The 12787-nt window shown below is 43.4% G+C and overlaps 1 protein-coding gene across 2 annotated transcripts in view; it reads left to right on the plus strand.

The window, feature by feature from the left end:
* The first annotated feature begins 11718 nt into the window (after positions 1-11718).
* The window catches only part of LOC128814176 (high mobility group protein HMGI-C-like), a 50625-nt gene continuing 49556 nt past the window's right edge, over positions 11719-12787 (plus strand). The window contains exon 1 of one of the 2 annotated variants that reach the window (XR_008439285.1): positions 11719-12046. The gene's annotated coding sequence lies outside the window, so the exon portion shown is untranslated. The remainder of the gene's footprint in view (positions 12047-12787) is intronic. The other variant, XM_053989776.1, reaches the window with a different exon arrangement.

The following is a 12787-nucleotide window of genomic DNA, read 5'->3' on the forward strand; positions in this document are numbered from 1 at the left end:
GCTAGCTTGGATTTAACACCCCTGGGTTGATTAAAGGTCGCATAGAGATTAAATATCAAGACAATTGGTCTTGCCAGGGAGGCAAAAATAAGGATTTTTGCACTGAGCATGGTGGAGATAGCCTTCCCTTCCCCCGTGTTTGTGCAAATTTACCTAACTTGTTTGGTACAAAGGAAAAACAAGAGCTCCATATATCTACAAACATCCTGGAGGCTTCATTTCACCTCAGTGTAACAGCAGGATGAAAGCCCTAGGCTCCAAAGGCTTTGCCAATTAATGACATTTTCTCCTGTCTTTAAACACCCCATGTGGCTTCTTAAGCTTTAGGCAGCAAAGCATTCATGGAAGAGCAGGCTATTCAGTAGCACCCATCACACTGAGTTTTGCTGCTTTCCTAAACACTGTCCACAGTGACCCTCCTTGTTAAGGGAATAGGAACAGATTATAGTGGGTGTGTGGAGGAGAACATTGCTTCACCTGATCAGGCACGAGAAATAAAGGAATAAGCTAAAACTCAATAATAATAGATGAGAAACACAGAGTCCATCTGAATAAAGCACAGCAAGAGCTGGCCAGTTGTCTTCACTGCTTTTGTGAAGCAATTTTATTATTTGCTCTGCAGCATCTAGCTAATGACATGGCAGACATAATTAATATGGTATGGGCCTTTCTGGTGTGCAGGGCTGCACACACAAATCCATATCCTTGTATTCTTTCTGCTGGGGTTTAGGTGCATGTATTCACCAGACAAAATATTATCCGTCTGTTTTTACTATCTCCCTTTCTCAGCCTCTCTTTCTGTCCTTCAAGGCCTTGAGATTTCTCATGTTTATTCCTCTGTTCTCCTTCTCTCAGCATTCATTAAGTCAGCAAGCTCCTTGAGAAAGAATCTAGTTTTTCATTCCATGTATAGTGTGGTCCTGGGCCCGTTTGGATCCTGGAACTGCTACAGACCATCTGCAACTGTGCATGTGCTGCAGGGAGCACAAGGTGACTCTGCTGGGACATTCTGTGAGCTGTCCCCATGCAGGCAGGGAGTCAGGACATACACTTGGTTCCAGGCAAAGTTGGATCCTTATGCTGAGGATTACATTAGGGAAAAAGATAATGGGCGGCACAGATAAAGACTTAAGAGGTGCATCTTAGGGAAGGTTCTTAGGCTGTCAAAGAAACACAGAGCTATGACTCCCTAACAGCTGGGACAGCAGGATGGCTGCATATATCCATCAGCACAAAGCTGTGCTGCCATCCTGCCAGGTGATGTGCTTCTGACTTTGAGCTTTTCGCACAGAATATTCTTCAGTTTAGTAAAGTGCCTTGATTAAAAAAAAACCCTTTTAATCTTGTATCTCTGTCTCACTGAATCAATGGGATTTAAACATGTGCTTAACCTTAATCATGTTCTTGAGTATTCTCCAGAACTGGGCCTTTTACAAGGTTACAAGTCTCAACTTGTAAGAGTTTTGCCTTCTTGCATGCTGCTTCTCATATACTATTGATGGAAGAATCTGTTACTCATTAATGCTGCAGAATAAGCTGTTTTGCCTGAATCTTTTTTTTTTTTCCGTAGACATTTTAACTGCTTGTCTTATGATATATTTATTTGATTTCTAGTGCTTAGTTACAATATGACAGCAAATCTAGAGTACATTTAATAACTATTTATTCTGTCTCCTCAGGCATATATTGACTGAAGGAAGTGGCATGAACTCAGTGTTGGCATTGAGCTACAGCACTAATGGCCATCCTACAAAAAGAAACAGAGACAGAGAATGAGAAATTTCCAGCTGGAAATTGTTGTCCTGTAGAATGTGAAAGATGGGAATCAGTTCCACTGGAGTCTCAAGGACAGATTCCACATAAACCTGTCCGGAAGGTTCAGGCCCTTGCTGCTGGTAAGTAGGCTGTTCTTTGTATCTTTCTAGAGGAGAAAGGGTATAATCTCATGATTAGGGGAATTTGTTTAGCACTGAATAGGAGCCCCAGCTGTAGAATAGATATCCCCTAGGGAACCCAAATTATGTCTATGTGTATGTTACCCCAGAGTCACTGGCCTGCCTGTCTGGGATGTGGCTTTGTGATTGACGAATATATGGAAAGGGTATGGGACACCATGGAGGTGACAGCTTTGGTGGAGGCTGTTTGTTCTTCCTCTTCCTTATGGGGATTAGGGGTTTTCACAGCATTACCAACAAATCAGTCCCTGCTGTGAGGCATTCCACACTTGTCCTTCCACACTTGTCACTCCACACTTGTCACTCTGTCGGTCATGGTGTCATTCCTTTTCATGCCCTGGCAGGAAGTTAGGAGGGTTTCCTTTGGCAGATGTTTTTCATGCTGGTTCCCTGGGGAGCAGTGATCCTTCTGTGTGTGTGCAGCTCACCACCCACTGCCCAGAGTCTGTCTGTCATTTCTGAAGTTGGACTTCTGTATGCGCAGTTGTGCACTGGGGTACATATATCCAGGGAGCTACCAAAAAATGTGCTCTTCACATTAGACCAAGGTCTGCAAGACCAGGGCATTACTGGCTACCAGAGAACTCCTCACTGAACTGAGAAAGATGTCTGTACAGTTGATGCAGAGAAGTTCTGCTACTGGACAAAGGGTAGTGGGACACACAAAAGCCTTCAAAACAGGTTTACTGAGAGGTCATAAGAAAAACTGAACAACATAAACAAATTTGCCACAGGAGCTTACAGCTTTTCTTGGGGTCTGGGTTAGTACATCACTGTGAAAGGACAATACTCCTCGGCCCTTCCCATGTCCAAGTGCATTCAGAGCCTGGTGCATGTGAGCTGGGGACTCTGCCAGCCCCATGGCAATGCCTGCCCTCTTTCCTGCAAGGTATTTAAAAGCAGCCATAGAGCTGTGAATTCAACTGCAAATCCCTTGCTGCACTGCATGCCAAGCGAGCCTCTTCCAAGGCAGGTGTCTCCCTGATTCTAATCAGCAGAGAGGATACAGGCGTGGCCCAGGGCAACGAAGGATGCAACCTTCCCGTGGATCACAGATGGCAAAGGCTGCCATTCACACTGTGGCTTAGGCAAAATCCACCCCTCTGGATGCTCAGGAACTGTTACAGGAACAGCTGCTCTGGGCACTGTGTGAGAGGAAGGGCCAGAGAGCTTCGAGTGTTTTATCACACTCTCACCAAGCCTATTCCCTGTGGAGACAAAGCTCTGACAGTTTTGTATTCATTGTCTCATACAAAGAAGGTTGACAATAGGAAGGTGGCTGTTTGCAAGGGCTTGAGAATTAATTACTGGTTTTCTTAGCACTGTTTAGATGCTAAAACAAATCAAGTCTAGGGCAAGAGCTACCTTGTGAAGGGACCATTAGCTATTTCAGTAAGCAATGGCACTATGTACTCTTAATGTTTTTTCTCTACTGAGCATTGCTAAGCTGTAGAGAATTCAAACACATTGGTAATTTCCTGACTGTAAGATAAAACTAGTAATATGAAGATGGCTCACTGCAAGCTCCTCTTCACTTTGCTTTAGTTGTGGTGCTGATTTTGCTTCATCTAGCTTGGAGGCTGACTGGAAGACTGTTTCAGCACCAAATATTGTTGCTCTGGTGTTTATGGTAAAGAAGGTTTTAGGAGATAGGCAGCATCAAATTTTGCATTCTTCATTTAGACTGAATCTGAGATGGCCACAAAAAAAATCCAGTCCCTTTTGATCCTGAATAAAGATGAAAGTTTATCTGACACTTTGCTCTGTGTCTTAAGATATCCAAAATTCCAGTATTGTGAGCTCTGATTTGGATTTCTGGCAGCACAACACATAAATTAGATAACTTGTTCTTGTTCCTAATACAATTAGATAATTTTGTGCTGTTTCACCAACCTCTTCTTGTGTGACTTAGGTGATGAGTCTGTGTGTCTGAGACAGGTTTAATGCCTACCCACCCACAGGTTCCTCTTAAGCTATCATTCTACACTGTCATTTTACCAGAGTTCCCACCTGAGACTGTGACTGCAGTGGAGTTCATTTAGTCTGACGTTCAGCTTGAGCTGCTTCCAACACTGTTGCTTTCCCTGATTTTTTATGCCAGCTTACAGGTGATCTCACAAATGTTAGAAGAGACTAAAAGGAGGCTGTATGAGCAGCTGGCCCTGACCCATTATGTTTAAGCTTCAGGGAAGCTGATGTGAAAAATCTGCTTTTACAGCGGGGGAGGGATGTTTTACCAAAACCAAGAGCTGTTCCCATGCTGTTCCCAAACAACTGCAAATCTGTGCTTAACACTGCAGGGAGAAGGGGAAGGATACTTCCTTTGGCCTGCCTGTGTCACCATTTCAACACACCCAAAAGTCATGTCTGCAGGTGACCTACCAAATTTTCAATATATAAAATTCAGAAGCAGTAATTTGCTAAGGTCTATTTTCCTGAAGGTCATGGGGTTCTCAAAGCAGAAGAATCACTGAGAGATACAGTTCTAATTGTACATGACAGTGGTCTGATTAATTTAATTTAAATGAGTCTTCCAATCTAAAAGCAATAGTAGTCCTTCTTAGTTGGACTGCATAATTTTCTATGCCCTGTAATGATTCTGCTGTTTAATGAGGATCAGCCTGGCCATTTCAGAAGACTTTAGACTGGGGCCAGTTTCCTTCAGAAACAGGAACATGCAGCATTGTTTCCATTACTGAATTACTTATTAAGAGGGATAAAAATCTACTATTTCTTTTTGATCTTTTCCTGCAAAGACAGTTTGAAATGATCTTTTCCAAGTACTTTCCAAGGAACTCACCCCTTTTCTCTCTGAAGAAGCTCTTACTCTGTTTACCTGTTGTAATGGAGGCTCTGTATGGGACTGCCTTAAAAGACCACTCAATAGTTTCAGAAACCACAATTCTCTGTAGACAGTATCAGCTGCTGGTTTCCTATAGAGTGCAGCTCAAAGCAACAGATTTGGAGTCTACAGCAGCACCTGATGTGAGCCCAGGTTTTCTCAAAGTCTGTCTTTCACACATCACATTTCCCTGCTGCTCAGAACTGACAGCAGACTGTTACCAAAACAGCCTCATACTGGAGGCTCTCTTACTGGAGCCGTCAGGATTCTCCGAAACAATCCTTACATTTTCATTGTAACCAGAATTTTGATGATTTGACCAGACATTCTGACACAATTTCCAGACCTAAGAGATTCTGGACAAATAACCAGACCTTTTTTTTGGGTATTCATACAAGTAATTACCACAATACTAATTACAATTGCTTGTTTTGTTCCAAACTGGAGAGGACTTAACCTTCCTGGTATCACTGGAAACTTCCTATTTTGCAGCTCTCTTCAAATACTAACTTCATTTTTTTGGGGTCTACTTTGAGTATAACAATTTAGTGACTTCTATCACTCATTTCAAGGGGAAAATCTTGGAAGTCTTTTCCAACCGTAATGATTCTAAAGATCGGGCCCTACACAAGTGCTTAAGTTGGAGTTACTGCTATATAATATTGTCCCAAGTTACAACCCTTGAAAAGCTAATTTTGGGGTAGCCCAACCAGTAACTCCACCTGACTTTCCATGGTTGCTGAAGTTGTTATTTAGGCTGTACCCTGATGCTTCTGCTCCCCCAGTGACCTTTTACTAACCAGTGCCCCATGATATTTAGCAAGAATGTTCCAGAGTTCTAAGTTTTATAGAATTTTAGTGTGTGGCAAGTATAGAAATGAACAAAGAAATTTATATGATAGACATAGAAATGAGTCTTCTCTTTAATTTTCACAGTTGCAGCAAAAGCTCTAAGTTCCTTCTCCCCACACATTGCCAGTTTGCCTCAGTCCTGAACCAGTAGATCTGTACAGAGGCAGCTAAGATACCTGAGCCCTAATGGTCAGTTTACAGCTCCAGAGAACATCAGCTAGTTTTAGGTAATAAATGTCCATCAGGCCTTCAGTCCAACACTGATTTCTGCCAGCTTAAAATCAGGGGCACACAGGCAAAGACTGTATCACAGTCCTCTGAGATTTGTCTCATAGGCAGCCTTGAGGCTTTTACAGATCTCCCTAATCATCTCCGGTGTGTTGGAAATCTGTATTTCTACTAATTAGCCAACTATTGGAAAATATGGCTGGACACTGCCATTGGCAGAATTAGGCTGTCTTTCCCCAGTCTGTCATTGTCCTGCATGGCTCTAGAGATGGCAATTTGCTGTTGCTGGCTTATGCGGTGTAGCAAGACACTGAGGAACTTACAGCTCATCTTTTATATACTTAGAAAGGAATCTCAAGATGATGCAGTGTTGTCTCTCACTCCCCCTTTTCTTATTTTATGTAGAATAAGAGCCCACGAATGTGAGGAAAAACAGCCATGGTTGCAGTCAAGGCATTGTGCAAGTCTTCCTCCTACAGCAATGCTAGTGTAACTTAGTCTAGTTTGGGTTTTTTGGGTTTCTTTTTTTTTTCCAAGTGTGGCCTCCCACACTTTGTGCTAAAGTCCCTTCCAAATCAGTTTTCAAATGTTGCCTTCTCACTCTGACATGTGACAGCACCTGAGGTGTGCTCTCAGAGGCACTCTCAGTCAATGCTGCAGCAATCCAGGTACATATTCATCTTTGTGAATGCACTTCTGCACCTCCTCATTCCTAGACCTGGATCTTTGCTAAAAGATAGTCATAACCCCAGCAGAGTGTGCAACAGCAACTCTCAGCTTGGTCTATTGAGCCAGGCTGGCAGATTGAGCTAATCAGCATGGTTTATTCCTATGGTGAAGGCAGGACAGAAATTAGCTCAGGACAGAAAAGGCAGCTTTTGTTCTTGTCTTACTAATGACTTATCTGCTATTGTCCTTTAGCCCTTCCTTTCTACTTGCTTGGGACATATTTCCTGCAGAAGCAGACTACAGAGAGATGATCTGACTAAAGTAATCTTCTGTGCTTCTGGAATGAGTCTAAAAGCAGCAATAGCAAGTACTTTAAAGCTCCTTATTGAAGTGACCCTGCTGTACATTAGGATGTACCAAAAGAGATGGACTAAAGCAATCAGATGTCTACAGGTATCTCATCACTTTTTGTCTAGTCAAGCCTTGTAATTCTTTTTTGTTAACTACCTATAACCAGATAAAATACGAGGACCTCTGTGAAAAGCAGTTGCTGTAGCAGACAAGATGACTTCTGAGGGGACAGTTTCAGCAGTGTTATTGAAGCCACGCTTTTTTGCATTGTTCTGAAGTGAAACAGGAAAGCTACAACATCATTCTTGTGGTTTGACAGAACTGCAGGTATGGTGACAGCTTCATGTATTAGTGATCATTTAACACCTTGTTAGTCCTTGGGGACCCCTGCAGAATTAAAGTTGTGTTTCACCAGGCGATACGCACGCAGGCAGCGGCGTGAACAACTTCCAGGATAATAGTTGTACTGCTAGCACTGGCTTTAAATGTTAAGGGAATTGTGTGTCTCTATTAAGGTAAATATTGAGTATCTATCACTGTGGCATTTCTGGAATTGAGGTCTGTGTTAATCAGGAGGCCATTATTAAACAACCACAAATCACAGGCACAAGTAAGCAACCTTTCACTCAGCTTTGCTTCCTGCTTTCCTATATTTAGCCAGGCTTACACTGGATCTGCACAGGCACACAGAGGTACCTAGCACAGAATCACAGGCAGGAACTACACATGCCATTTCAACTTAAGGACTAGAGCTTCCTTAGCAGCAGAGGGGACAGAGGGACATGAAAGGATGGCAAAAGGAAAAAACTAAGGAGGGGCACCAGTTAAATAGATAATCACCCAGATGAAGAAGTAAAACAGAAGCATGAATGTTTACATGAAGCAGGGAAAGAAGGATGGATGAAGAAGGATTAGAAAGTAAAAAATGGGAATGGAGACTTTCCAGAGGTAAAGTTGAAAAAGAAAAGCATACAACAAAAGGAGAGTTCCATTAAAAAGAAAGAAAGGAAATACCACAAAGTAGGCACAAAAATGAGCATCTGCTCTAAAGAAAGCCTGTGACTGGAATATTGCAAAGAGAACAATGAGGTGACCCATGGCCAAAAATTTGCACTGTTTCTCATTAATACTGAGATGCTAATGGCTACCTTCCCCAAATCTCCTCTTTCCTGGGGTACCCTTTCTTTTTGACATGTTCTGCTTCAAATACAAAATTGAGGCAGTTTCACCAACAGGGAATCCACCCCTGCTGTGTTGAGCTTTCAGGTTGAGTTGGCTGTTCCAGACAAGTCTGAGTCTTTATCAGTCAACACCAGGCTCTTCCTTTAATGTATGTTACTTGCTTTCCTATTACTGTTATTGCTATTATTATTACCACTACCATTTTGTTCCAAAAGTTCACTCAGACTTTGATCATGGTCAAATTCAACTGTGATAATCATTATTAAAAAAATTCAAGTAGTAATAAGCAAAGGAATTAATGTTATTCCTCAGTCCAACAAAAAGATTATTTGAACAATGTACTTTTAATCAGGAAACATCCATTTACTGAAGCTGTTCCTGGAAATTTTTGAATCAGCCAAGGTGACAAGATGGACATGTAGCAGTTCAGTAAAGCTTCTTTATCTGGAAGACTGTGTTGTTGCAGTGTCAGACAATCATGCAGTCTGATCGCTACAGGCAAAAAGAAAATTGGGCTTGTATCCCTGAAGAAGGATCATCTCTGATAGCACAGTGTTTCCTAATATACTGTGGGGCATTAAAGGAGAAGTGCCTCCTATGGGCTTCTTGCCTCCACAGCTCCAGGGGGTTTTGAGCAACCACAGAGGACTGGCTTGAAAAGCTGATCTGCCTCAGACCTACAGTCCTGTCAGATCTCAGCCACTGTCCCAGGGCTGCAGTCCATGGGCAGAGCAGCAGCTCCTGATGATGCCAGCAGATAGAGAGCCCATGTGTGCATGGATGTGAGACTGAATATGCTCTCTTGGGGCGTGTATTGTCTTGGGCTTTGGAGGGAGGTTGCTACTGCAGTTTTTATTTAAGTTTTTCTGGTCGTTAGGCCTCTGCTCTTTTTAGTTCTTATTGTTCTCCCCCCACCCACTCCCGACATAGTCAAACATGGCCTCGGGTTCAGCTTCCCAAATCAGCCTCCACAAACTTGACTGGCCAGATCTCCACAGGGAACAAAGTCACATAGATTTCTGTGACAAAACCCATTGATCTGACAGGGGTTGAGATAAATCTGCCTCAAAAAGTTAAAGCAATAGAAATCCGGATCTGCAATGCAAGATTTCAGTGACAAAACCAGGGAGCTGACAGGGACTCAGACAAATCCATCCATGCTGAGTGACTGTGCATTCATTCCACACACAACTGCCTGCTTAAAGAGATAGTGATGAGAGATCCCCACACAGCATCTAACACGGCATTGGCATTTGTTAGGAGATTAGTGTCGGGAGGGAAAAATACCCAATTAAAGAGGTATTACTCTGCCACTGGGGGACTGGGAGTAAGTAGCAATAATCATGCCAGCCACTGCCACAAAAACAGTGCTGTGAAGGAAAAAATGGAATGTAAAAGGGTCTGAAGAAGAAAGAGAAAAGCAGAGTGTATTCACAGTTTTGGAACAGTGGCAATGAAACAGCTCCAAAGAAGATAACCAGCTCAGACTCTAATTTAAAAACTTATGGGATCAGGACAAAAAGCAGTCTACATAGCAAAATGCCAAGTAGATCATTCAAGGTCCATGTGTTCCTGTCCAGCTGGGAGAATTACAGCAGAAAGAGTGACTGCAGGGTGGTAGAAGCTGGTGCTTAGAGCAGGCTATTGGTACATTTATACTGCCACAGCAGAGACTGCTTGAGACATAAGAACATGGGAGTATGAGGAATTGCTTCCTGGAGCAGAGCACTGGACCACACAGCAAAAGCACATGCCCTTCAGGGGGAGCCTGGGAACTGTGGCACTTTCTGCTCTTTCTCTCCATGTTCAGAAATGCTGGATCAGTGATGCTAATGGACTCATCCCTGCCCTGTTTTCAGTAGCCACTTGTAGACCTGTTCTTGAATTTGTCTAATAACACACTCCTCCTTACTCCTCCTTTGCAGGCTGGCTGGTGACTTGTGTTTAATTTAAAAAAATTATAATAATAATAATAATAATAATAATAAATTAAGAAGAAGACCTGTGTCCAGAGCAGTAGCTTCATGCTTGGAAAACTCTGACTCCATTTCCTGCTATGTGGTAGGAAAGGTGCTGAAGTTGAAGCTTTTAGATTCTTAAAGACGATGATTTTCAGAAACAAACATATCTAATTCCCATTGATATCAATCAAAAGGAAATAGACTCCCCAGGGCTTTTCAATTCAGCAATTTGAATTGCAGTTATGCATTTCATGGTTTGAAAAGTGTATCAGCCAACTCTGCATTCATAAGTTTCTTAAGGACCTTTAAAAATGTGCCTTTACTCTCTGTGCCCTAACCTCTAAGTCCTAAGGAGAAGGTTAGAGCTGCCCATCTCAGAGAGGTGTGATAAGGAGAAACACATCAGATATCATGAAGGGTTCATCTGCTAAGGCAAAGGAATGTCTAATGAAGATCGAGAACTGTCAGAGTTTCACATTTGCCCGGGGCACTCGGCTGAGGATCAGCCAGTGAAATGACCTTTCCACACTCACAGAGAAGCCCTGCACACACGACAGTGTAACCATGGTGGGGAAATGAGGTGTGGAGGTGAACAGTGAAATATAGCTGCAGGGATGCTGCAGACAACTCTCTCTCTGTCTCTCTCTGAGTCAGAAACACTCCCCAGCTAAAGGGAGTGTATGAGTGCTATATGGTCTTTGTGAAATTCTCCAAGACCCACATCAGCTCTGGTGTTAGTGCCAGCTCTCCTGAGACTGCTGAGGTGGAATGGAGGCCAGTGGCAGAAGGTTACCATGCCTAGTGAAGGTAACTCCACATCCTCAGGTGACAACAGATGACACAAAACTTGTCACCAACTAGAAAATCCCTGTTTGCACATGCTTGCTATGGAACATGCCAGGGAGATGCTGCCTGTGTAATGTCAGGAGAAGCTCCTGTTCTCAGGAGGATTTCCCTTTGACTGTCCCCTCCAAAGGCACAGACATTTGTCATGCTTGCTTGCTTTCTCACCTGCTGTTCTATCTTCTAACTATTCCAGGTACCCATCTGCTTTCAAGTTGCTCATCAGTTTTCTTGCCTAGGAATGTGAAACAGTAAGAGCACCTCATGCACTGAAGCAATTTTTCTGTAATGGATAAAGAACTACTGCAGCCATGTATTCTATTTACAGCTTAGAACACAAACTCAGCGTCCCACTGTTGTTACTGCAAGCACCAATCTCTGCAGATGAGCAAAATGAGAATGACTTGGATGCAGGGATTTGCCTTTTAGAGAGCATACAGTATTGGTTAAGGCAGCATAACCCACAGACCAGAACACTCTCATGGGATGAGTGATACACTTCTGGCTTGCCAGCTGCTGGCTGAGTCTGGGCCAAATTGCTGAGCAAGCAATAGTTTTTCACTTTTGTCTTCCTGGCAGGTTCCAGTGCTAACTGGTTTGAAAACTTGGTGCCTTTAGACTCAGACAGATCCAATGGCTGCATAGAAATGCAATCCACGTGTCATGGAGAGGCTGTGACACCATCTGTCAGGGCCTTTCTGCTAATACTGCCTACAGGTGATTTCCCTTCTGGCCCAGACAGCCTGGGACTCTGGTTTACTATCTAAAGGAGGTGTATGTGATTCAACTATTAATAGTATCCATCTCTAGTGTACTTCTTTGCGGTGTCATGTAATTCTTAGAAGCAGCCATCTCATCATGGAGCCATCCTGCTGCTGCAGCCCATGCATCAGAGTGACCGTGGCTCCAGGGAATTACTGGAATGGCTGAACAACACCCAGGGAGGGTCCTGTGCCGAGGGCAAGCTCCAAGACCTGGGGTGTGCCGCAGCAGCGCAGGCATTGCCCGGGCACAGAGGCTCCCTTCCTCCCTCCCCTCGGCCTCCTCCCTGCCCCCGGCCGGCCCGGCCCGGCCCGGCCCATCTGCCCCGTGCTGGGCCTTCAAACGCGTCAATTGCCGCCCGGGCCGCCGCATCCCGCTCGCTCCGTGCCTCTCCTGTGCTGGTAAGCAGCGGCAGCTGTTCTAATGCCTTTCCTCTACTTGCCCTGAAAGAGTTGGTGGTTTGTTTTCTGGGTTTTTTTGTGGTTTTGACATGAATCAGAAGTAATATAGAGCAAAAGAATGGAGGTAGAAGGGAAGCTCTACGGGTCCTGCAGCCTGTACTTCCCCCTCTTGAGGTGATGCATGGTTTACTAATATGTCTCCCAGGAACTGAGGGTTCTAGTTAACGTTAAAAGTGATGTTCTGGCAAAATATCTGTCCCATATCATGGTTAAAGTTAAAAAGCTATCCATAAAACCCGGTCCTTGCCACATTTATAATGTTCTTAATCAGTTCAGAATGTTCTCCACAGTATCCTATTTGCCTCTTATCACCAAGCTTCTAAACTTGTGATAGCTAGCACCTCTGTAATTATAGAAAATAAGTGTTTCACAGTGTTGGGCTCCCCAGCAGGAAAAAGCTTTAAGTTGTAGTCTTGGCTCCCCCACAAGTGTTTTATCTTCTATTCACTGGTTGATTTGTGGAGCTGCTGGTACTGTTTCAGCTCCACGACTCAGATGCTGAGCTCCCTGAAAGGGCTGTGAGATTCCAGAGCTGTAGAAAGCATCATTATTATGTCTATTTTTATAGATAAGAAAAAGCATGTTTGCAGCAAACAACAACAAAAAAGTATTTCCCTGCTTTGAATGTGATGTATAGAAAAAGGTATATTGCTCAGCTGTTACAGTACTTCATATCAGTGA

This window comes from Vidua macroura, chromosome 13, assembly GCF_024509145.1.
Source record: "Vidua macroura isolate BioBank_ID:100142 chromosome 13, ASM2450914v1, whole genome shotgun sequence".
Classification (NCBI taxonomy): Eukaryota; Metazoa; Chordata; class Aves; order Passeriformes; family Viduidae; genus Vidua; species Vidua macroura.